A 22,114-nucleotide genomic window follows, 5' to 3' on the forward strand; every position below is an offset into this window, starting at 1 on the left:
CGTCTTTGAATTGAAGCTCGCCCATTTGCCAATATTCCTTAAATATTTTTTGGCAATCCACTAATGTAAACTTTTGAAAACATTTGGGATGACATTTATTATTACAAGGAGGTAACATTTGCTTAGCCTCACGTACTACCAATAAATACTTTTTTGTTCAATTTTCATTTCTTACTTTTCAAAGATTTATATGACTGTCACTGTTTCTAAGCCTTTTGGCACTATTTTTCTGCCAGTTTTCCTTGTTAATTCTACTTTGTAGAAAGTTTCTTACAATTTTTGAGTTCAGTTTAGTTTGCGATAAAAGTGATTACAGTGTGTGGAAGCATTTGGAGTAAGTGTGTGAAGGGTGCATCAAGTGTATTCCATTTTGGACAGTGGTTGAAAACAAGAAGCTGTTGGGCGAGTTATTTGTGAATAGGACTGAAAGTAAACTCACCGGGTTGGTCTAGTGGTGAACATGTCTTCCCAAATAAGCTGATTTGGAAGTCGAGAGTTCCAGCGTTCAAGTCCTAGGAAAGTCAGTTATTTTTTCATGGATTTGAATACTAGATCGTGGATACTGGTGTTCTTTGGTGGTTGGGTTTTAATTAACCACACATCTCAGGAATGGTAGGAACTGAGACTGTACAAGACTGCACTTCATTTACACTCACACATAACATCATCATTCATCCTCTGAAGTATTATCTGAAAGGTAATTACCGGAGGCAAAACAGGAAAAAGAAAGAAAAAAAAGGACTGAAAGTAACATTATTCTATTCATTTATTAATTGTAGGGTGCTTCTTTTGTAAACAGTATAAGTGAATAATACTTGCACAAAATGAATTGTGTGAATTTAAAATTTTTGTTTCGTTACCTATCATTAACTCAGTATTAGTTTCTTTTAGTTATTATAAAGTATATAGTAAGTCATGATTGTATTTTGGTATTTATAATTTTTTATTAAATTAATTTTGTATTTAATTTGAATTACTATTTTGTACATTATAAATTTTTTAAGAGTTATAAACTGTATTTGTAGTAAATTTCTACATGTGCTATCTCTCAATATTCTTGTCAAACCACAAACACACAACAATACTTTACACCTGTCACAGCTGTGAGAACAAATAATATCAAGCAAATAGGTTAATGTAATCCTTTCAATGGAAACATACATTATACACTGATTCATTTAATTTTTTTTTTTTTTTTGTTGCAATGATAAAAAAAAAGGACTGTTTGTTAGAGTTTATAAATGATGTTTTTATTTGTTCTGCTTAATTATTTATAAAATGGTAATGTAAAAATCTTTATTATGTTCGAGTTTGGCTCAAGTTAACTGTAACTTACTCATTATTTGATAATATTTAGACTGTGTCTAAAACTAAACTGTTCAACTAACCATGTGTATTTTATTAATAGTACTGTTTCATATCAGTTAAATATAATATTTATTATGTAAATAAGTACAACTCTTTACATTTATTTTTGCTCCAATTATTATTTCTTACGTTTCTTTTTTAGGTGTTGTTTTTTATATTAATTACTTTTAAGTGCTAAAAAAGTTGTTTCTTGATTGTGTTTAGTTAACATAATTAATTAATAGTTTACTTTTATTTTTGGATAATTATATCTAACATTGTTTTTTCTTTATGGTTTATAATTATTTAATTAAAAGGTATAATTTAAAATCATTGTGATTTTTAAAAGTTCAAGATAAAAGAGTATTGAAGTGATTTTTAAGTTTTGTCTTGTCTTGTTTTCTAGTTGTCTGTACTTAGTATGAGCTAAAATGTCACATCATTAACATTTCTTAGTTGTGCTGTTCCAGTCTTGATCTGAAATTATATCCGTCTTGTCGATTTAAAACAATAAAAATCAGTTTTTTTTTTACATAACTCTGGTATCCTTGTGTAGAAAACAGTTTGATTTTTAGTTTCCTTTCATAATCTCTTAAATTTTTATTACGGTACTGAATAATCTAATGAAATGTAAATGTCTTAAATTAAAATGAAAATTGTTATTTAAACGAAAATCTTTCTTTAAAGTTTAATTTCAAAATGAATTTAGTGTTGTTAAATTCCCCATATCTGCTACAGAGCTTGGACTTGTCTCATTTTATATGTATGTGTGTATATATATATATATATATATATATAAATGGGTTATTGCATATAATGAATTGATTCGTGGATCGTGTTCTAGTTCCTTTTAAATTAAAAATCTGTTTAGTAATGATACTATTAATGTCTTATAAAAAAAAAAAATGTTATGGCATTAATGGAAATTATTTGAGAATATAGTGTTCAAAAGGTGACACAATTTTATGGAAGGGTGTTTCCTTCTTTTATTGCATGTTTGATTGAGGAAAAATGGGGGGGGTTACAAAATGCAGCAGTGAATATTCATTGTCTCCCTATACGTTAGATGTGCCAGTTATGCCCAAACCCAGAATGCCTTCATAGAAAGGTAAGGTTCATAGAAAGGTATACCACCTATGCCTTCATAGGTGGTATGCCCCACCACCTTTCATAGAAAGGTGGTGGTGGATGCACCAAACAAGTCCTCCATTAAGCACCTATACGACAAGTTCGAAGAGACAGGGAATGTGGCAGATGCAGGCAAAAGTGGTCAGTGAAAGTGCTAATACAAGAAAAGTTGATCGATGTGCAAGCTGAATATTCTGTTGGTCCCAAGAAGTCTTTACGACATCTATGTAGCCAGTCTTATCTCTCCGTTATAGTGCCCACACAGCATTACAAAAGTGTTAAAAGATGCATCCATACAGAATTTGTGTTGTCCATCAGTTGTTACCTGCTGACACTGGAAAACATGTTTCTGTCAGCTTATTACGATAAGTACATATCTTTGTATTCTTTTGAAGAAGATTCCATCCTTTTAGCCGGGAAGCAAACATTTCAGACTGTTTTTTGGATAACTTTAAATCTCTTATGAGATCGTTAAATTTTCTTGAGTCAGTAAATGAGGCTCAGATGAATTGCTCTGTTCAAAAGTTTTGTCACCAGAATCTTTTTCTTTTTCTTTCTGTTTTTTTTCTTCCTTACTTCCATCAGACTTGAGTTCTCTTCATCTAATGTCACATGTTCTGGAGCCTTTGGTATGGGCAATTCTCTGCAATGTGGAACTCATTGCAGATTGCAAGTTAGGGTACAATACTGTAAGTTTTGATTTTGACATAATCCCTTTAATGTTTGTTATGCAGAAATAACAGTCAGAAAAGTGGTCTTTGGGTTCCCTCCAAATTATAGGAATAACAAATGGCATGTGACATGTGCCATTTTTCCATGCAGTGAGAAGCCTAGAACACAAAAACAACAGATATGTGGGGCCCAGGCCCTTTTTTGGTCCCTGACTTTACACCCAAAACAAAGTTCATAACACTTTTACTAATGGAGTAAGGTTTCGTCTTTGGGACTGAGCGTCACTTCATCATATACATAACAAAAATTGTTAGGATGATTTAAACAAACTGTAGGCATATAACTAACTACTAATTAAAAGAAATAAAGTTGAAAAATGTGTAATACACAATAATTCAGACATACAAAGCACTCACAATGATGTGTTTACGGGTTCACTACTATCTTACAACTGGCATCGTTCTGATGAATGTATGCTACACTAGATCACGTTTGTACATCTCTACACACGTCTGAACCTGCACAACAGTAGCAACGCTACCCTTGAGTTAGCTCATTTGGTTCCATCATATTTACAATGCTCTTAGAGCTTTTACTTGACAGTGGAGAAATGAGTGAAAGAACCTTTTAAAAAAATTAAAATAACAAAAAAACTTTGGGTGATGGAGAAATTCCGAATACATATTTCAAAACAGGATAAAAAACTGCATTAAGTAAGTAACCTATTGGTACTCGTGTGACAAAAATCATGTTGACCAGTGTAATTAGTTGAAAAATTTCCTAATAATCCTCATTAAGCAGCAAAAAATGTTTTTGCTGATAGAATTTTACTTTTGACAACAAAAAAGTATTTAAATCTTCTATGTATACTTCTGACGTTTATTATTGGCAACTGGGCGTAACTGTGTAAATCGTAAAATTACTCTCTTCAAAACGAAGAGTACGCATACGTTTTCACAAAGAACAAAAACTCAGACAGCTACAGAGACGGTACAGTCATAGTCAGAATTATTGAAAAGAGTTTTTCCGTTAATTTTTAGGGGGCATATTTACAATTTGAGGTAAATAGAATACGTTTATGTTATAAAATACACAGTATAAACATAATTATACGATAATTCGCGTCTCACTTCTTTTGCTGACTGTACACGCACTGATGTTAACAACACAAACCCAGTTACGCAACGAAATGCGCACGCACTACCATTTCTAACCTCTAACGAATGTCTTAAATCAAACTGTCCGTAGCCTCGCGCCGGGTATCTGTCCAAAATTGAGTTGCCAAAAACGAACAGCCGAAGTATAATAATGGAACTTTTTCTTTAAAACCTCGCCCATTTATGACATTAAAAAACCTTTCTAGACTTATCTAGGCCGATTTACCGAAGTTTTCTCGATCATTGAAGGAAGTTATTCCTAACTGAGAGTAACGCTCTTTGGTGGAGAGTATTCCTCAAATGTACATCAAAAATAAATTGAACCATATGGATTTTAATTGAAAACCTGTTCGTTTATTACACGTACATTTATTATTTTTTTTAATTCTTCCTTTTGTGAAAATTTGGAACAATCGCTTTTCTTTTCGAGAATGTTTTCTTACATTTCAGAATATCCGTATTAAAATGATGATCTTTTTCATTAAAAGAAAGAGAACTTTGGTTCATAAAGGTTTTATGTTGAATAAGTTGATATTGTTCTATATAAAATTTAGTTGATTTGTACAGTTAAAAAATAATATATTTTATACTCTTTACATTTTTATTTTATTAAAGTATTTGAAAGAATTCTAACTTATTTTTCTTGATAGGTGGTACTGCTTTCAAATTCTTAATCTGGCTATTCTATATAAATATTTTATCAAATTTCGTAATGTGCAGTTCTGTGAAATACAATCTCTATAACAATTATATTGCATGTGAATAAAAATGATTAATTTTAGTAATTACAACGTTTTTCTGATTAAATGATATGCAATTATATTTGTAAGTTTGTTTTGTACATATGTTACGTTTAAACAGAGCAAGACCACTGACACGTATACATAAACAGTATTATTTAACTTTACTTTTTGAGGAAGTCATTATTATACTTTCTATAAATTTACAAGCAAAGGCATAATAACTATTTCTGAAAGTATATGCATCCACGTTTGAAATAATATTAAAATAAATTTAAAAAAAAATGTATTTTATTAAATTATTTATTAATTTTTTTCGTTAAATTTTTATTTACAGATTATATTTTTGTGTGGATTCTTTTTTACTTTCATTTTGTAAGAAAGTAACTTATGTTATTCAGTTTAAATTGCATAATGTTATCGTTATTTTAATTTCCAGCAGTACATTTTTCATTGGTAATGGATGATTGATATCCCCGAAAACATTCTAATTGCTTCTTCTAGTGTTTATAAATATGTGATATGTTTTATTAAAGGTAGACTGATAAGATTTTGTGTAGAATATTCCTTGTAAATGAGTTCGATAATATGTTATTTAAAGTAGTGTAAAAATAAATTAAATAACTTGCTTTCTAATTAGGTAGAGATGTATACCCAGTATATCTTTTAGAACTGAAGTAAGTGTTGCAGTATCTTTCTCAGTGGCAGTATAAATGGCAAGATAGTTAGTTAATAAGATATTCCTTATCTTTCAAACTATTGTGAACGTAAAAAGAAGATACTAACATACAATAAGAAAATTATATCGGCTGATATTTAAGTATGGAAACAGCTTTATACTGCATATCTGAGAGGTATTTGGAGGCAAAAAGAAATGGGGTTCTACTTAGTTAAAAAAAAATTTACAATCTGGTGGATTTTTAAAATTGGTCGTCATATTGAATCAAACTTAATTTTTTAAATAGGAAGTTGAGCATTTGACACATGATTTCGATTTAAAATTTTACAAGAAAAACAATGGTGAAACCCGTTTTTCTGTTAATCGTTTCGTTATCGAGTTATAAGCATTCAAAATTGCAAGACGAAAAAATAGTGTTAACAATAAAACGAGGAATAACGCGTTACATGAACGGTTTTATTGTATTTTTCATTCATAATCCATACAATAACCAACTTTAAAAAGCGCTATGATATTGATAATAATAAACGATAACTGATAATTAATACCTCAACAACAAATTAAACGGCTATATTAACTGATATTATTTTCTAGTTAATATCAGTTGATATTTATTACTTATCAACTGTTAATTTACAACAATGCAGTTTGTATTGTGAAACCATGTGACTTATTAACTCCTCGTTTCACCTTTTTACTTCTACATACTTGTAATGATAAAATTTGTTAGTGCTAGTAAAAAATAAGTTGTAGGCCTAGTTCAGATTTGCTTTTTGGTGAAAATGTTATTGTTCCTCCTTCATTTACCTAGTTTTATTATATATTAAATCCTCAAATAACAATACCTTGTTTAAGTGAAACCAAAAGAATAACTCTGAAGTATGGGTATAGTGACAGAGTTCAGTCTTTAAAGAAGTAACAGATTTCCAAACAGAGAACAAATAAGCAAATCAATTGTGATCAAGATAGTACAGCGATTTGAAGAAATCGGTACTGTAAAGAATTATCCTCGCACCGGTAGACCAAGAACTACCACGACTGATGCTGATCTAGTGATCACACTAGATGTATTTCAGAACTTTGTTGAAGACCCTCATTCATCGGAAAGCTGTTGCCCAACATGATATTAGTGATTTTTCACCGATGTCAAAAAATTGACCTGAAGACTATTTAGAAAATTCTTAATACAAATAATTTTACCTTTATAAGCTATACATGGTGCAAGAACTTTTAAAAGATGATTTTTACCGCCGACTTGAGTATTGTGATATAATGCAAAAATTAGACGTACACGTGGATTTTTTTAATTCGGTAGTATTTACTGATAAAGCGACTTTTATGTTACATGGCCATGTGAATGAGCCTCTGAGAACTGTCAATATTGGAACGATAATAATTCCAGGTGGAAGCTGATTCACAGCACCCTCAGAAAATGAACGTTTGGAACGGGAATCGTTGGTCATTGTAATGCAGGGCCTTTTATTTTAGATGACAGTCTTAGAGGAGATGCTTACTGCAACTTGTTAGCCGATAGGTATCTGATGTCAGCAGAGAACGCACCACTGTTCTACGATGCGACTCCCGCACATTTAAGCAAGGATGTCGTATCCTTATAGACTTCATTTGTTATACGGCCTTACGCAAATTTAAATTACCAAGGGACATTCGTCGCATCCTAAGAAATGACAAGAATGTTCTAGATCGGCTATTGTTACTTCTAAGAAGATTCATTATTTCATAAGATTTAATGATAATCAACCGTAAATTTTAATTTTATTTTGTTTTTCGTGTTACATATTTTTTTCTAACGGTTACGTTTCTTTTATTATTTTAATCTCATTATCTTAGTTTTAAACTTATATTATTAATGCTTGTATTTATTATCCAAGAAGGAGCTTTTTTTGTTAAATTTTGACCCAGGCGATAATAACACGAAACCATTTTTCGCCCCCCCCCTAAAAAAAAAATCGTACTTAAAAGAGACAACCATACTTTCATAGAAAACTACTACCACAACTGAAACTAGTTATTTGTAATAAGACATTTAATGTTCAGCGTAAATATGCAGTTTTCTCATATTTAACACAGCTGTTTGTCTCAGTTAATAACTTTGTTGAAAAATCAATTTAATGAATACTAAGTAAACATTAATAGCTCAGAGTATTTATTTGTATAATAAAATAAATGAGTATATTGATTAAAGTAAATTCAGTGAAACGGCTAGCATATAATTTTTCTTCACTTAAGTTTTTAATTTTACTTTGAAAGTTTTTAATTTTTATTTTAATTTTTATTTATTTATTTATATTGACATCACATTATATTGTTCATATGTTAAACAATATACATGAAATATGTTTTTTATATTGTTCACATATGTAAAATTTTTTATCTTATTGTAATATCAGTTTTAATTAATTAATCTTTATCATTTTTTTTTTATATTTTACATCTTGTTTTGATTATAAATTTTAATTTAAATAAATTTTTTTTAAAGTTTTGTATACGCTTTTAAAGTATGATAAAGGAAATTAAAATTTAATCTAAAAGTTTTTAATAAAATTTAGTTTAAAAAATTTTAATATAAAATATAAATGAATAAGTAGTGATATGATATTATGTATTGTGAGTTCATGATATTTTTTGGAATATATATATATATATTTAATGCAGTTTATGACGCGAATTAAGTTCGTGAAAGCGCTTCTACTCATGTAATGAAATAAGGTAAGTCATCCTATTTCAGTTATTCTGTATTTGGGTGATCTATTAAATATAAATTAATTTGTATTGGCATAGAGGAGTGTGGTTATTAAAAGAATTGATTTTAAAATATTTTTTTTTCTCATCGATTTTCTTCATTGACTGGTAAATTTGATTCAGTATTATACGAATAATTTTTTTGTAGGTTATTTATCTGTCTTACCAATTCTAGTAATAATTTTTGTACACAAAATTTAGGTCATTTCACATTTTTTATTTTTTGTATTATATTAAATGATTTTATAGAGTTAATTAAATACAATGCATGTACGACTTAATGTTAAAGGTACTGCTTAGTTTATTTATATCAATTTTAATTCACCAAATATAAAAATACTGTTTATTTATTTAATTCATAGATAAAATAATATTAAGCGAGATATTAAATAGTAATAATCATTAAATATGTTTCACTTAAAAATATTTCATTACAAAATCAAAATTATTTAAATTATTAAACACATTTAGATAGATTTCATATGAAAGCTACCTATTGTAGTAGTACCATGATTCGACTTCCGAAAAATTTCGACATATCTTCGCGTTTCAAATCCCCCAGACACCAAAACCACAGTCAAGCTCAAAAGTTTATTTATATAATATATTTCACTTTATTGTGGACACGATAATAACTGCCGTAATTTTGCGCCTATCACTTTCAAATTGTTCCTTAAAAATAACTCGTCCCAAAATCTCGGTCGAGTTCGTTAACGGCCAAAATTAGACTACGGGGGGGGGCTTTTTTTAAAAAAAAAAGTATCGCTATAATTTTCTTATTAAGTAGAAATATCGAATTCGTTTAAAGCTCCTACTATTATTTGGATAAGGGCCTAAAACTTATGTAAGTACAGTTTTTTGATATCGCCAACCACCGGCCCAGAGGATGGAAAAAATAGGGTTTTGAAACAAAAAAAAAACCTCCCATAATAGGCACAGTATCAAATCAGTTTAAAGTGTTAAACTGATCGTTAGCCCTCTAAACATTACCTAAAACGTTTATCTGAAACAATTTTGCTGGAATTGTAAGAAGATGGGGCTTGTCGTATGCTAAACATGTGAAACTTTTTTCATATGCAACCATTGTTATATTGAATGGATTTGAAGTTTTTCTTAACCTTAAGGTGGAAATCTTTTTTATCCCCTACTTAGCACCGGTAAAATCTACCTCCGCTTTCTGGCGTGCCAAAAGGAATTTTTTTTAAATGTATTGTAAAATAAATAGTGATTATTTGATTTTTTATAATAGTATTTATCCATTTCAATGGGGAACTTCTTAAGAAATAGGTGTAAATTAGACTGTTTACATTAGCAAGTAGTGGAATAATTTTGGTTTAAAACATACTGCACATTTTAAAAAAATTTTTACTAAATGAAATTATTTTAATAACTTTTTAGTATCTGTTCTAATGACACATGCCATAGACATAAATCAAACCTTAGATATCTGGCTGTTTCTGGACTGATGGATAGTGGAGTTCTTGTTCACTATCCACAAAAGTGTATCATGGCCCATGGCTATGATTGAGGGTGTATGTTTGGAACCTTCCAAAGTGTCTAATAATTGAAAATGTATGAAGTGATGAGTTAATAATGCTTTCAGTTCGTGGGAATTTCATCTCTTATAGTATATTTATAAACTGATTTTTATTACATCTAATACTACTTATGCATTGAGTAAGTTGGATTGTTTAAACAGTTAAGGATTTTTTTTTTATAACCTCAGAGACTACCGTTAGGTATTGCTTCAGAGGATGAGATGAATGATTTGTAGCATGTGTGAAAATGCCATGCCTGACCGGGATTCGAACCCAGGACCTCCAGATGAAAGGGTGAGATGCTACTACTCGCGCCACAGAGGCTGGCTTAGGATTAAATTTAAGTTATTCTTACTTAACTTGTATTCAGTACAGAAAACTCCAGGGAGGATCTTAAAAAAAAAAATTGTGATGGCTGTAATAATTAAGCAGTATGTGTATTAGTCAATTTTTCTGAAAATATTGATTTTTTTTATACATTGTTCCCTGTAATGAGAGTAGCGGTTTTTTTTGCAGGACTAATGTTGGCTTCATTTTGGGGTGGGCTTTGTATGCTAATGTTTATCAATTTGTTTGACTATATAAAACACCAACAAAAATTGTTTGAATTCATATTTACCTTTATGCCTGTTAGAGGATTGTTGTGTTTGGAAGTTTGCTATTATATTATTGGGAGTGAATTGTACTTCATGTCAGTTTTAAAACGTTTATTTGCAGTTATGGCACCAGATAGACAATATAATTATTGTATAGCATAATTCATTGCCATTATTGTTTCATTGAACATTGTATGTCAGTATTTAGTAGTATTTGTTATCTAAGCTAAAATAAATTTAACTTCCTTTGTAATACAGTGTGATTATATTATCTGCATTTCCCTTTATGTTGACTCCAAAATGCTGGTTTCAATATTTTTATGATTTGCTTTGTTATTAGTGTTAATTGTATGAAAATTATAATTAGTTGATGTATTTTTATAATGATGAGATATTTTTTTTTAAATTTGTTATTTGGCTTGCAAACTAGAGAAATTTTATATCTGATGTACTGATGTAATTTAAGAATAGCATGTTCACATACAATTTAAAATGGTTTTCTAAATCCATCATTATTTTTTTTTTTTTTGTTAAATTACATTTGTACGACTACAGAAGAAAAGGGCACACCTTGTGAGAATCAAATTATTGCATCCTTTTATAACATTAATCTTAAGTATTAATTAATGTATTAATACTTAGTTTTAAGTATTTTTAAAAAAAACATTGCATGGTTAGTTTGATAATTTGTAATTTAACTACTCAGCATTTTTCATCTTTTTCCTGAGATAGGCCATATAAGAGAATATTTTTAACAACTTTTTTCATCTATTACTGTATAGTGTACTTGGATCCTCATCACAATATAGTTTACTTTTTGAAATAGTTTTCTTTTTCACTCATCAGTTTATGACTGATTTAATGCACTATCCATTCCTTTCAATACTCTTCTGCAGCACTAAATTTGAAAAGGTTTTATTTAATAATAAAATTTGCTATTCAAAAAAATTATTAAATGATTAATGAAACTGTTCCCAAAAGTTTTTTCAGTGGGCTGTCTGGTAGCACTGTTTTCAATGCACTTGGAAAATTGTAACGAAATCCATCCTATATATATATATATATAGCATATATATATATATATATATATATATATATATATATATATATATGCTATATATATGGTAAACAAATTTTATATTAAATTTAACAGTAAATAATTGTGTCCATTCATTTCAAGTACTGTTTTTGTTACAGTTTTTTTGTGTTTTTTAATCTTATTTTTTGAATGACTTGAGGATTTAATTTTTACTTCTGTAAAACTTTGATGTGGTTAATGCCTTTGTAGGTAGGTCTTGTTTCTATGAAGTGACTTACATAAATGATTCTGCTGTTAACCTGTAGTATCAATCAGGAGCCGATCTAACAACTGAATTTGGTGGCAGTGGTCACATTTTCTTCCCTTCCTTTTAATTGGGTTGGGTATATAATATTTCATACAGTTTTATTCGATAAACACTATATTCAGAACTTTTAAAACATGAAACATGAAATTATTTAACCAGTCAGTCACTAGTATTACTGTAAAAGAGGCAAAAAGGAATGGTTTTGGCAAAACCAAAAAAGCGCTTAAGTTTCTTCAATTTTATTTCAATTTATAAAAATTAAGCTGCAATTAACTCTAATCGGTGAGGACTCCAGAATCAACTGTGTAAAGCCTAAAGTCCTAACTACTTTAATCAAAACTACCATGCAAACAATCAAAATTATATATACTCGTAATATAAGATGGGATAAAAAGTAATGAAATGAAGATTTAAATTAAGTTGATTTTTATTTGTTCATTCATTTCAATATTTATAATTAATCCATTACAATCCAAAATTTTTAATTTTATTTCATACAATAATTTTTTTACAAAATAAAGTCATCTTGATGATTATGCATCTGAGCATACCAATCGATAATGTGATCTCTGTCAGTTTGTGTGTCGATATGATTAGGCATTAAAGCATAAGTGACATCAGCCTTGGAAAGATATATAAAGAAAAAAAGATATATTCATGTTAAATACAGTTGCAACTTTCATCTGGTTATTTTGACAATACAGTATTGTTAAAAAGTTTCAGTTCTTTTCAACTGGGTTTTCAAAATGTAAGGCCTCCAGGCCTTTAGGGGGTGGCCATGGCCCTCGTGGCTTCCCATGGATCCGTCATCAATATATGTTCCTTGTGTTTATGTCTAAACAGTCTGTCTGGTGAAATATTTAATGCAGTCACTGCATTTTAATTTGTTTACTCTTTGGTTGCTGTGATTTTCTGCCTATAATCTGTTAGTATTTGGCATATTTTATTATTTTGAAAGTGACTTTGTAACCTTGTTTAAAAAAAATGGCAGTTTTTTTCTGAAAAAATTCCATTTATTTGATGTAAATTGTTTAATACTTAATTTTAGATTGTCATTTCAAAAATCAATTTCTCTATTTGTTTTATTGTAACAGGTTCTTTCACACTCCCATTCAAATATAAAATGATTCTCACATTCAGGTGTGTTTTATACAAGAAGATTTTTCTTTTTTAATTTTTCTGGGTTGTACCAATCTGGTTTTGATGTCTCTTTCTTCTTCCACTTCTCTAAAGTACATAAATGAAAAAATTATGTTACTTCTATTAATTTATGTTCTTGTACTCTAATACTTAAAAATTATTACATCTGTTAATTCTCAAATTTCCGCTCAGCAGTGAATCAATTACCATTTTATTATTTCTTATAATCCATTCTTATTTTTAGTCTAAATAATCAACTGACTGAAGCGAGGACCTGTCTAGTTCAATCTTTGGCACTTTCTCTCTGAATTTCTAACAGAATTGCAGCACATCACATTTTTGGATTTTAAACAAAATTTTCAGTAATTTTTTTTTTTTATTACATGGAATGAGCCATTTGAAACAACTTTTCTTAAAATTTTTAATTTTAAAATTGTGATTGATACTTTTTTGAAAGGTGGGGGAAGGTTGTTACCATGAAGGGAAGATTGTTATTATTAAACCGCTAAACATGGTTTTCCTATTCAATGATTTACTCCTGAAATCACATCATTTCCATTATGCCTCAACAGTTATTATTATTATTAGATACTTCAATCTGTACATTTTACCCCAGCTATTGATGTTTGCTTCTGCTATTGCTGTACAGTATTGTGCTTTTGTTAGTCTGTTCTGTTAAATACTTAATATTAGGTTGATCTTTGATAAACCTTTTTTTTATTCTTTTTTTTTGTCGTAATTTTTTTTTCTTCGACACCTTATTTACAAAAAAAAGAAATATATATATATAAAAAAGAAAACCAAAGAGATACAGTAAAAATATCTCATTGACAATTATTAATTAGTGCTGTCTGGTGTCCTCAGTAAAAGTAAGATAAAATTAAAAATTCTAAAAAAATTCATGACGAAAAAACGTTAAAATATGTGAAATAATTAAATAACTGTATTTTTACCTTATAATCCTCTGACATTGTGATAGTGTTTTTAAGACTGTAAAATTTAAGATTTTAATTAACCGTCGTGCGTGACTATGATAACTATAAAGCTTATCTATGCAGTCTACGGGTTGTGCACGACCGGCAATCAAAATTTTATTTTCTTAAAAACAAAATCACAATGTCACAGATAATTTTATATGGTAAATATACAGTTATTTATTCACGTTTTTAAGGTTTTCTCTTCGTGGGTTTTTAATTTTTTTTATTTTATTTTCTATTTAGTATAAAAAGATTAGTAGGCCTATGCTTAACAGTGGGACGTTTATACAGGCTGATGAAAGTTTAGTGTACTTGACCAGCACAGATTATTTAATAATTCACACAATAATGTAGCCTTGCTGGAGTTAGAAAGACTTAGAAACATTCAAAAGCCGTTTTGAAGAAACATATCTACTGCTGCGCCACCATGCGGCTTATAACCGTAAAACTAATCCAAGAACCTGCTCTGCCGTTATATCTGTGTAACGCAAAAATTGCATCAAAATCAGCTTAGCCGTTTTAGAGAAACATCTACTGTAACGCCTCGTGACCTATAACCGTAAAACACGTCTACGAACCTGGTCTGAAGTGATTCCATATGTAATCCAAAAAACCGCACGAAATCGATCGAGTAGTTTTTGGGGAGAATGGTAACATACACAACGTTTGATTGTTGATTATTATTAATTTAGTTGTATTATAAAACTCAGTACAAAATGAGAGAGTTCGCAAATTGCTAGTATAACCACCTATTAATCTTACTTTTTTAGATATTTTGTTTGTTATTTTGACCAAAAATATTTCTCTTATTTCCTCTCATGCAGGTGTCCCACGAAGAGGAGAAACATACAGGACATGTTCTACTGGTGAAAACAATGAAAACAGTTCATGTAAACATAGGTCTGGAAACGCTTTCTTTTCGAGTTACGACTAGCGAAAGATTCGCCTGGATTTCAGATCTAATAAAATAGAAGCACTACTATAATTTTTGAGACCCAAATTAAGAGTAAAGTTGGTGGGTAATTATGTAATTTGAGCTGGGAAATAGGATAAAACAGGTCCCATAACTGTAACTCCATTAGTTTTTAAGATATCCGACGTAAAACACAAAATTCGATGTAGAAAGACAATTCGTTTTTTAGTTTGTAGTATAGTAACTTTGTTAAATGACATGCGGAAGATTTAGTAACATAGTAACTTTGTTAAATGACATGCGGAAGATTTAGTAACAAAACTTGTAGAGAATTTAATTGTGAGAAAATTAATGTAAATATAGCCGATAAAAGGTAATTAAAAACTTTTAAAAATCGGTTTTTGATTGAAGCAAAATAGACGAAAAATACACAGAAAATCGCATTATTCTGAACCTAATAAACATTATTCTTAATATAGCAAAACAAAAACAAAAAATCATCAAATGATAAATGGTAACAGAATAACAAATCTTAGTTTCAGTAATTGTTTGAAATTCCCTCCTTCACATGTACATTGCACTCTGCCAGACGTAAAATATTTCCGGTGGTTTTCTCAGGATCGTTTCGTATAAATTCAGTAGTATTTCGTATTTTAATGCGTAACTGTTCTTTAGTATTAATTTTTTGTTTGGTATTATCGTTTTCTTATGGCCCCAAATAAAGTAATCTAGTGGCGTTAAGTCAGGTGATCGTGGTGGCCGATTGGTCCACCACGTTTAATCCAGATTAAGAAATTAGCATTCAAGTGATTTCTAGCTACTAAAGAAAAATGTGGCGTTGTACCATCGTGCTAGAAAATCAATTGCAATCTAGTTTGTAAAGGTACATTCTCCAAAAGAACCGGCAAATTATTTGTCAAGAAATGAGCGTATGCACCTCCCGTAAGGTTTTCATTGAAAACAAACAGTCCAAAAATTTTGTCATAAATAATGCTACACCAAACATTATGTGAAATTATGTTGAAAACTAGTTTCCTCAGTACCATGTGATTGTCTTCGCCGGTAAATGAATATTTTTAAAATTGAAGATCCGTTTCTCGTAAAAGTGGCTTCATCAGTAAATAAAACTGAATTTACCTTAGCGTTGTCTGGAAGCCAATGACAGAAGTTCAGCCGCGTGGGGTAACCTGTCTACCGCAAATTTTGAACTTTCTGCAGGCAGAAAATATAAAGATTTTCTCTCCATCGGATGCACCACACTTTGTTTTTTGGCAAACCAGTGCGACGTGAAATAGTACCTGAATCACACGGTGTTGATCATTAACACGATGATTTACGTGGTGTTCAACAGAAAACTAACACGTTGGAAACTACCCTCTCGTTCGTAAATGTTGATACACTGAAGAAAATGTTTTCGTATTTGGAATCCGCCTTCCAAGAAATCCCTCTTGAATTTTCATGTCGAGTAGGTTCGGAATGTAAGTTGCAAAATCCATAAACAAAATTTATATCGGGATATTCTTCGTTAGAAAATTTGATACGACATTTTTACACACTACGATGTGATAACACTACACTTCCTTTATGCACATGATAATTTATGTCGATAAATTCAAACGAAGTACACAATTTTCATTATTGATTGGTTGTTAATATTGTCATCAAAAACAGTAAATTTTTTAAAAATATTTCTAAAGTAACATAAATTTCAATTTAGTTTTTACATAATTATTTCGTTTTACTTGTGTAAATTATTCAGTATACATAGCTATAATATTCCGTTATAAATTTTGTATCTCTATTAAAATAATTACCAATAATTAGGGTTTTTATTTTTAAAAAGAATTTGTTAGGTACAAAAAAAAAACGATTATCTGTCTGTTTCGCTTCAATAAAACCCAGATTTTTAGAAGTTTTTATTTACTTTTAATGACTGTATTTACAATAATTTTCTGAGAATTAAATTCTTTACAAGTTTTGTTACTAAATCTTCCGTGCACTTATTAGTCATTTAACAGATCTATGTAATACAAACCAAAAAAACCTGTTTTTCGACATTGAATTTTGTGTTTTACGTCGAGTATCTTAAAAACTACTGAAGTTACAAATCTGGGACCTGTTTTATCCTATTTTCCAGCTCAAATTACATAAGGAAACATCAACATTACTTTCTTAATTTGGGTCTCAAAAATTACAGTAGGGATTTTTTTTTATTAGAAGAGCTGAAATGCGGGAGAAATCTTTCGCTAACCTGAACTCGAAAACAAAGCGTTTGCAGACCTAAGTTTATATGGATTTAATTATTATGTATTATTTAATACGTTTTTAATTATTTTCATCAGTAGAACATGTCCTGAAATTTTCTCCTTTTCTTTGTGTAACACCCCTGTATTTCCATGATTTTAGTATCACACTATTATTGCGTTAGAAATTCCATGTTTGTAATGATTGTAAACGAAGTATATAAATGTAATATTATTGAAATTCTTTTTATAAACTAATTATTATTATCTCATTTTTTATTCTGGTTGTTCTAACTGATAATATCTCTACAAATTATGTATTATTATTTTACTTTTACTTTATGGTTTACTTAACACCTTACCGTTCATTCATGTTGTATGTACTACTCTGTATTATGACTAATTAATATTTTAATTAAGTTAATTACCTTTTTTTTGTAACTATATACTTTATGTGTTGTGATTTCTTTTAGTTTTTATTATAATAAGAAAGTTGTTAATAGAATGTTAATATTTTATGTATGGCAAACGATTTTTATTTTTGTGTTAATTAATAATATTAAGTAAATTAATACTTCCTCATTGTTTGTACATTATTAATAGTGTTTATGAAACAAGTAATGTAATAATACTCTACTGTAATCTGGTTTACGAATTAACCAAGCAATCAATGATTATGTTAATCTGTAGTGAAAGAGTTCCTGTGGTATTGTAATTAGTTCTGGTATATGAATAAAACTTGCCACAATTAGTAACAGATAGTGTATATCATTAAAGTAATTATAGTATATGATTTTGGTTAAAATCATTACTGTTTTATAACATTGAAAGAGTTTTTCTGTTTTTGAAAAAGTGATAATTTTTTTAATGTAATCATCACGAATACTTTGTAAGCTTACAATCAATAATTCCAATGAAATTTTTATATTTAGGTTCAAAAATCTTTCTTAGAAATGGTAATTTTTAAAGGAGAAAGTATTTTCAAAAAATCAAGAAATTCTTATCTTTTATATAGTCACACGTATGAAAGTCATGAAGCTTGACAATTTAATTCTTTGAAACGGCTCTGAAATTTCACCTTCATGGTGGTTTGATTGGAAGCATGTGAATAACTGTTTATAGATATTTTAACAAATTGTTGTATAATCTCAAGCTGATTAAACAATTTATTAATGAAAACAATAAATTTCTGCCTGTAAAATTTGGCATAAAAATTAGTGATCCAAATTTAAAGCAGTATCTTGCGATCAAACTATGCGTGGATATCAGTTAAACTGTTACTGAAATGTTGGAGTTGTTGAAATTGAATATAATTTAGGTGAAAGCATGCATTATAATGACAAAAGAGATGTCTCCAGCAGTGGGCAGCCAAAAATTAAAATGATGAATGGAAATTTGAACAGAATACCGGACTTTCTATGGTCAGTAAATAATTGTGTAATCAGTGCTTGATGAAATGATTTATGATATTGAATAGAATACAAGAATCTACTCAGAAGAAAAGACTTGAATTGTGGTATTACAGATGGAATGGATCCATCCATCATGACAATGCATTATGGTGCGCTTTTATGGGAGAGTTTCTGGTCAAAAAATTAGTTACTGAATTAAGTCATTCCCTGTGAAATTAAGTCATTAGATTAATTAAGTCATCTCACTTAATCCCCTGTGAGATTTCTAGATGTTTCTAAAATTAAAGACTGCACTTAAAGGACAATGAGTTTGTAAAATCACTGATAAGAAGCCTTCTCTAGGCTTCTTATCAGTGATTTTACAAACTCATTGTCCTTTAAGTGCAGTCTTTAATTTTAAATTCAGGATAGAATTGTAGGTGTGTTTCCAGAAATGGATGCACATTTAAACCAGTGCATAGATATGCTTAAAAGGTAGCCACTAATGAGCAGCTTCTAAATGATTTAAATTATGTACTTTTTTACAGATACATTCTGGGAAGTAAGTTGTCACACTTCATTTGATTGGATGGTATGCACTTGTGTAGCAATTCTTTTAGGCCAATGTGAGTAATATTTTTTTTAAAAGGTAGTTATCTGAAAAATTTATTCAGATTTTATATATATATTTTTATAATACTGTGGCTATTGTTTGCAGGGCCTATTTGAATATATTAATATTTATTTATTCACTGGGAACAGCAGGTTAATGTCCAGCTACGGTACCATTCTATTATTATTTTTATTTACAGTATAACCTTCTCAACAGATAATAGCCTTTTTATCAGTGAAAATTAATTCATTAATCAGAATTTTCCAATTACAGAATTTCTTTACAGCATTGGGTGGGTACTGAACAATACAGAACTCATTAGCATCATATTAAATAAACTTTTTGATTAATGCAAAATTGCCTATATGACAATAGTCGTGAAATTATTTTATTTGACAGTTGCTCATAAATTATTGCTTAAATCGATGGTGGAAAAAACTGTTGAAAGTTACTTCATAATTCCTTTGATCAGTATTGGTGTAATTATGATTATAAATAATTCTTGGCAGAGTTAAACATTCCATAAATTTTTTAAACTAATTTTAAAACAAAATTATATGAACAATAATTAACTTTTTTAACCATTATTGGATTTTTACTTTGGTTTGGTTTTTCGAGAAATAATTAGAATTTTAGGAAAACAGATAAAAAAGTAATTGAAAGTTTGGTACTGTACAGAAGTATTTTTAAAATGAAATAAGCTTTATTAAATCATTATTTTTTTATATATCCTACTTACAGGTAGGATATTTGTTTTCTATTTTTTTTTTTTTTTTAAACAAATTAAATTAATTAATTGAACCACAAGCTTATAACTTCAAAAGTCTGCATTTGGCTAAGCTTCAAGAAATTCCCTAATAACTTTATAAGCATTTATTATTTCTTCAGTTGATGGTTTATTGGTCACTTCAGTTTAAGGATTCCTTCCTGACAGTATTCATCTTCCTAATTTTGAGATGCAAATTCTGTTCCAAAATTCTCTAAATTTTTTTAAAGAGAATTCTCTAAATTTTTTTTTTAAAGAGAATTTTGCAAATTCTCTTCTCCAAATGTTGATTATTGTCAATTTAAACATAATCAGTCTTCATACAACATCTCGTAAATAATATCTGCAAAAACAGATTTGTCTCGACTAACTTCTCTAAACTCGGATCTCCCCAGCATCACCAGCATTTTCGTTGTGGATCTGTTTGCTGTTAATAAGGCCTTAAGTATAATTAGCCCAACATTTTGACATGTACTTGTTTTCTTGGATTCCATGAGTGCCTTACAGGTGATTTTAGTGATGTGTACCCTGTTGTCTGTGAGATTCAGTGAGTTATTTCAGAGATGACTAGACATAATACAACTGTGAGCTTCTGCTGGATCCCGATCCATATTGGAATTTTAGGCAATGAGCATGCAGATAGTGTGCTAAAAGAGGCTTGTTTGCAGCCTACTTAAACCAATCGTGTTGCTTCTAACGATCTTGTCTGTTTCCCGAAGAGAATAGTTTAAGATGAGTGGCAAAGTGAATGGGATACTGTTAACAATTAAGCAGACTGTGTCACCATGGAGCCCCTCGTGCAGAAATAACCATTGAGAGGAGGTTGTTATTTCCCATTTGCAAGTAGGGCACACTAGGCTAACTCATGAATATCGATGATGCAAAAAGATTCACCTGTTTGTGCATGGTGCGACTGCCAACTAACAGTGCACCACATTCTTGAAGATTGTATCTGTTATGTGGCATTGTGTCGCAAGTTTAAACTAGGGACTGACATGCTAATTATGTTTTGGTATAATGCAATGATGTTATCAACTGTCTTGCAGTTTATAAAGGCTGTGCATCTTGATTTAATAATTTAATTATTTAGATGGTCCTTGTCGACTATGTATACCGTTTGGCATATGCCAGATGGTAATTTTTATTCTTTTAAGTTACTTTTATTAATGATTCATCCACTGTGGTCTTTATTTGTGTTCTTATTTCGCTTTTAATATGCATTACAAGCTTTTTGGTTTAAGATATTTTAACATTGCTAGGTTTTCGTTTTTAATTAATTTTTGTCATTTTTTAACTTTATTTATCTACAACAAATATATCATGTCCAAGTGATGATAATGCAAAAGCTTTTTTGCCCAGAAAAAAAATAAACCCAGATCTCATAAACTATTCTATTTACAATAACAAGGATTCTGTGAGATTGCTTACTTTACATTATTATGAAAAACTGAGAAAAAATAATTACAATTAACTTATTCCTTAAAGCAGATTTATTCCTTTATTTCTATAACTGTATATTTGTATTATTATTTTTTTTATGATTGTATTGTTTATGATTTATACTTTTTATTCTGTCAAGATATTCATAAAACAATATTCCATTAAATGGATTTTCTCTTTGGTAATTATAGGTTAATGTACAATTTTAGCTGCCCATCCCTTTTTTTAATAAATTTTATTTCTTACAAAATTAAATAAAACAATATTTTTATCATATTTAAATATTCCACAAACATATTAAATATTCTATATAAAGAATAAACCAATGAAAATTTCAATAAAATTGTACAAACCACTTTCAGAAATTCAGCTGTGAGAGTTTATAATTTAGGAATTTTATGCCAGGTGCAAGGGTAATGTTTGTCTTTCTAAGATAAGTGGAAGATGATAAGTTTAATACAAAGATAGATCAGTTATATTTTTGTGCTCTTTTTGCCTTAATATACTATTGTATTGATAGGTTCTAATTAGTATTTATCCTCACCTGATTCAGGGGTATAACAAAGTGTACTTACTCTAACAATGGGGGATGTTAGGGCCTATTAGTCCAGACTCAGCCTAACTCACTGGGTTGGTGTAGTGGTGAACACGTCTTCCCAAATAAGATG

The 22,114-nt window shown here is 29.4% G+C and overlaps 1 protein-coding gene across 4 annotated transcripts in view; it reads left to right on the top strand.

Moving 5' to 3' along the window:
• The window catches only part of LOC142324032 (uncharacterized), a 171,057-nt gene that overhangs the window by 106,823 nt on the left and 42,120 nt on the right, over positions 1 to 22,114 (top strand). For 2 of the 4 annotated variants that reach the window (XM_075364603.1, XM_075364604.1), the window contains exon 3: positions 19,176 to 19,253. The exons of the other annotated variants lie outside the window; for them this stretch is intronic. The gene's annotated coding sequence lies outside the window, so the exon portion shown is untranslated. The remainder of the gene's footprint in view (positions 1 to 19,175; positions 19,254 to 22,114) is intronic. 4 annotated transcript variants of the gene reach the window in all.

Source organism: Lycorma delicatula, chromosome 4 (assembly GCF_047948215.1).
Source record: "Lycorma delicatula isolate Av1 chromosome 4, ASM4794821v1, whole genome shotgun sequence".
Classification (NCBI taxonomy): domain Eukaryota; kingdom Metazoa; phylum Arthropoda; class Insecta; order Hemiptera; family Fulgoridae; genus Lycorma; species Lycorma delicatula.